Below are 5,321 nucleotides of genomic sequence, written 5' to 3'. Positions count from 1 at the left end.
GTGTGTGTGTGTGTGTGTGTGTGTGTGTGTGTGTGTGTGGCTGTTCCATTTGGGGAACTAAGAAGTAGGAGTGTGAGAGAGAAGGCTAGAAAAGCCTGGACGTAGCTGACTGCAGAGTTCCTTGAGTTGCTTTTCTCTATGTCCCTAAACCTTAGTCCTCAGTACCTCTCACTGTAACATCTATATATCTGAACTGCTGTTACGTGTGTTTCTAAATAGAGGCTCCCTGAGGTGCCCAGGTGTGAAGTGACTTGTCCAAGCTCCTGTGGCTCGTGGTGAGCCAGAACTAGAATCTGAAGAATGTAGGCTGACTTTCCAGGTGACGTTCATTTTTCTGTTTTGAAATAAAAGTCAGTGATGGTATTGCGCCTTGGGTGCTGTAATCCGACGGGACGCTGCCGCGTACACCAAGGAGTGGTGACAGCTTTATTATTCAGGCCCCTGCCTTATACTCAAGTCCAGAGACTCTGCGTCCCTCCTACTCCCATGCTTCTCCCAGCTGCCAAACCGTCTCCCTCTCAAGGCCATGCCTTTGGGAGCAAGGAAAGAAAAACAAGAGTAAGTCATTTCAATAAAATAAGAGCTAATAGACCCAGGCAAAATTATTGTAATCAGAACCACAGACACTACCGGAGGGGCGGGGAATTCTGTAACATATTAAAGCTCACATTTTCCTCTCCTTTTCTCCCCACTTTGAGCCGTGTACTTTTCTGCCTTGATGATGTTTAAGATCTTGCCAGAGGCAGCAGGAACACAGAGGGGAAAATATCCCTGCCTATAAACAAGGGAAAAGTTTCATGGAAGGGCCGTAGGATTTTGAGACTTACATTGGAATTGGCAGCAGGAAAATCTAACACTCTGGAAATAGTGATCCCAGCATTAGGTCACTTGGGCAATGCAGCCATCCTGCACGGCCTTAAAAATGTTGCCTCAGCCTCTTTTCTCCCCAACCGGAAGCCACAAGAAGGATGGTTCATTCCGTTGTTCAATAGTGAATGGATCTTTATTATTTACAGGAAATCTGAAGAGATGCAAAGTGAAAGCACAGCTGTCTGAGATTACAGTGCAACAGGGACAGCCATACCTATGCAGGGCTGACTGGGGCCACACAGATGGTGCTTGGTGACTCCTGGGGACGCTCTCACGGTCCAGGGTCCAGGGCTGAAGTCTCACTGGCAAAGCTCCCCTCTGCAAGTGCTAAAAGGCATCCCTGTCCCTCCCTTGATCTTTCACATGGCATGCTCCACTCCCACCAGCACCCTACTTCACCCCACTGGCGAATTTAGATATTATCAGCATGTGAATCCTGGGCCTGGGTCTCCTGCCTTGGTGAATTGTTGAGGAAGGAAGAATAGGCTCCAAAGATGGGAAATCGGCCCCAGTGAACAGTGAGCAGGAGACTAACACAGGGCGAACTTTCTGGATCTAGACTAGTCAGTTTTTTCATTCTTCCCTGGGCACATCCAGAAAGCCACAATGAGCTTCATCTCTTCCTCACTGAATGCTCAATGATGGAGATGCTGACTATGTTTTCCCACCATGGAGTCAGGGCAAGAGATCTGACAATGACCCACCCACGTTCTTGGTGTGTTTATCTGAAAATGTCCTCTCCTGCCTCCCACCTCTTTATCATTACAGGCCTCTACCTGGGAGATAGTGCCGGTTTGGTTCCAGACCATCACAATAAAGCAACAGAGCGAGTCACACAAATTTTGTGGTTTCCCAGTACATAAAGAAGTGACGTTTACGCTACCCTGTAGTCTACTAAGTGTGCAATGGCAATATGTCTACAAAAACAATGGTCACACCTTAATGAAACCATATTTTATTGCTAAAAAAAAATGCTAGCCATCACCTGAGCCTCTTGGAAAACAGTGCTGACAGAATTGCTTGACACAGGGTTTCCGCAATCCTTCAATTTATAAAAAGCACAATAGCTACAATGCGCAATAAAGCGAAGCGCAATAGAACGGGTTGTGCCTGTATTGCTCCTCGTTTCCAGGTGAGGAAACTGGGAGCCTGAGAAGTTGATGTACCCAGAGACAAAGAAGCAGTATGAAGAGAAGCCTGGGCTGGCTGCGGTCTTCCAAATCACCCTCCATGTCCTCTTCTGCTCTGAAATGCTGCCCCCTCCTCCATCCAGCTTTAATTTACCCCCCTCCCCACCCCACTTCTCTTTGCTTCCATTTTATCCTGGTTTGGGATCATGACGCCCTAACTAAGGAAAAATGCAAAGAACAAGTTCATTTTAATCCAGCAATTCCATTTCTAGATATTTACCTAAAAGAAAACAAATGTCCTCAAAAAGGGATTGAACGTAATTGTTTTCCCCATCTTTATTCATAATAATTGAAAACCGAAAACAGCCCAGGTGTCCATTGACAGATGACTACACAATCTGTGGTAAGTCCATGCAATGGAATATTACTCATCAACTAAAAGGAACAAATTACTGACAAGTGTGACAACATGGACGAATCTCACAGACATGCTGCGTGAAAGAAGGCAGACACCAGGCTGCATACTATATAGTTTTGCTTCTGTGAAGTTCTAGAATAGGCAAAGCGAGAAATCAGACTAGTGTTATTTGCAGGGGCTACAAGGATGGGGATGGAAAGCGTATGGGGGGAGGAGAGGGCTAACTGGGAAGGGGCATAAAGAAACATTTTGGGGTCATGAAAATGTTCCATATCTTGATGGGGATCGGGATTACAGGGTGTATCATTTGTTAGAACTGATAAATCTGTGTACTTAATTAAGATCTGTACACTTCAGCATTGTAAGNTTATGTTGGGATGAGGAAAAAGTTTGAGCTTGAGGGGATCGGAAGTCTTCAGAGGAATTTCACTTGAGTTAGGGAAGGATTTCAATAGAAAAAATGGCTTGTGGGAGCCAGGCAGGGCCTGCCAGGCAGGAGCCTCTCTTAGAAGAGAGAATGTAGAATGAGCCAGGTGAGTTGGGGGCAGAGAGGACCACCTTGGCTGAAGACAGGGAGATGAGCTTAGAAGAGCAACTCAGATAAGAGCTGAATGGTAGGTTGGGGCAACACTGAGGAGGACCTGGGACGCCAAGATAAAGATCTGGAATTTTGTACAGGTATTTGAACCAGGGGCAACATGCACAAAACAGTGACTAGAGGAGTGTAATCTGGCCACCCTATACCAAGTGGTTAGTAGCACAGGAGGAGGCCTGAGGTTCAGAGACCCCTGAAGACATCAGCAGGAGTCTGGAGATGAGGTGAAGAGTCCCCATCTAGGTCGGTAGCTGGAAAAATGGCAGAAGAGAAGCAGATCCTAAGGCGTAGTCCTCAGCCTGCCCTGCCTGGACACGACTTTGAAATTTCCCTGATAAATCCTGATTGCTGCGACAGTTATTATCTCGGATCTTACAGGTGTATAACACTGCTGATTGTGCAAGTACATGAGGGTCAAAGACAACCTCGTTCAGTTGTGTCTCTGGCTGTTGGTCTGCAGACTGTTACAGATTGAAAACTGGTGTAAAACATGTCTTCCAACACATCCAGAGCTGCACCTAGCCTGTTGCTGTGTCCATGGAGACATCATAAACATAAGCATACTTCCTGAAAGCAAAGGCTAAAGGGTAAAAGTGGTTCTTAAACGTCATTTTGTTAGTATCGATCAGAACTTCAATTGATGTTTTCATTAGAAAGGGGAGTTACTAAAATAATAACATGTGGGTTATATTAAACCCATTAAAAATTAAGTAGGTTATGAGTGCTCGCATGTAAAGAGGTTTATGCTCTATTGTTAAGTGATAAAAGCAAATCTACTGAAAATATCATCATGTACTGCTTCTGCTGAAAGCATTACATATGTTTTAGGTATGAGTTCTGGGAGGCCACCCTCCAGCTGGGCACAGGGGATGTGGGGAAGGAGAGTGGAGAATGGAAAAGTCACTTTTTGCTTCTGAATTGTCATCGTATTTTACCTGCAGGTTGATGCTTCTAATGAGGAAATTCTTAAAGGCATTTTGTTATTCCAGAGAAGGACAGCCCCTACAGTGCCTTCTTCAGACTGAAGCCTATAATAAGAAATAAATGGAAATGCTAGTTAGGGAAATAGAGGCAGAGAGAGAGATAGGAAAAGTCTTCCTTGATACGACAGAATGCTTCTCCAGGCTAACTCCCCAGTAGAACCTAGTGTGGTTAACAGCTTGGACTTGTCTCATTGGGCAAATTACTTACGTCTCTAGATTTAATTTCCTCAACTGTAACATGAAGATATTATGATAAAAAGAAATAAGGTATGTAAAACATGACTTTGCACACAGTGGCCAACACCCAGTAGGCCTTCAGTAATTACTGGCTATTACTATTATTGTCTACCTGACATTCCAATCATCAATCAGTGACCTTGTAGTTTTCTTGACCCTTTAATTATTTACTTGCTTGAACCTCTACTAGAATGTGCACTCCTCAAAGGTAGGTTTATAAGTTCTTTTAATTGCTTCCTTGCTGACAAAATAATACATTCTTATCTGCCACCCCCCCCCAAAAAAAGAAAAATTAAAAAATCTTCGTTTGAGGACCTGAAGAGACACTTCTCCCAAGACAAACAAACGGTCAACAGATATAGGAGAAAATGCTTAATTTCACTAGCTTTTAAGGAAATGCAAATCAAAACCACAATGAGATACCACCTCATACCAGTTAGAAGGACTATTCTTGGCAAGACAAATAATAAGTTTTGAAGAGGCTGTGGAGAAAAAGGAACCCTTATACACTGTTGGTGGGATATAAATTGGGACATCCACTATGGAAAACAGTATGGAGATTCCTCAAAAAATTAAGAGTAGAATTATGATATTAACCAGCAATCCCCCTTGTGTGTATCTACCTAAAAAATATGGAAACATTTATGCGTAAAGATATATGTACCCCTATGTTCATTGCAGCATTATTCACGGTGGCCAACACATGGAAACAACCAAAGTGTCCTTTGATAGATGATTGGATAAAGAAGATGTGGTGTATATACACAATGGAATATTACTCAGCCATAAGAAAAGATTAAATACTGCCATTTGCAACAACATGCGTGGATCTTGAGATTATCATGCTAAGCGACGTAAGTCAGAAAAAGTCGAGAACCATATGACTTCACTTATATGTGGGATATAAAACTGAAAGCAATAAATGAACAAGACAAATGAACAAGCAAAACTCATAGACACAGACNCCGGCCCTGGATTATCATTTTTTAGGTGTGATAATGGTATCTTTTGGAGCGCTGGCTACTTCAGATGAAATGATGCGATGACTTGAGATTGGCTTTAATAATAATATCGGAAGGAAAAAACAC

The 5,321-nt window shown here is 43.3% G+C and overlaps 1 long non-coding RNA gene across 2 annotated transcripts in view; it reads left to right on the top strand.

The window, feature by feature from the left end:
• LOC109388320 (uncharacterized) overlaps window positions 1-4,234 on the top strand; it is a 13,112-nt gene extending 8,878 nt beyond the window's left edge. For both annotated transcript variants that reach the window (XR_002125186.1, XR_002125187.1), the window contains exon 3: window positions 3,955-4,234. This is a non-coding gene — a long non-coding RNA (uncharacterized LOC109388320). The remainder of the gene's footprint in view (window positions 1-3,954) is intronic.
• The last annotated feature ends 1,087 nt before the right edge of the window (window positions 4,235-5,321 follow it).

This window comes from Hipposideros armiger, unplaced genomic scaffold (assembly GCF_001890085.2).
Source record: "Hipposideros armiger isolate ML-2016 unplaced genomic scaffold, ASM189008v1 scaffold_190, whole genome shotgun sequence".
NCBI lineage: Eukaryota > Metazoa > Chordata > Mammalia > Chiroptera > Hipposideridae > Hipposideros > Hipposideros armiger.
The sequence above is the reverse complement of the archived record's forward strand: the minus strand, read 5'-3'. Positions and strand labels throughout refer to the sequence as shown.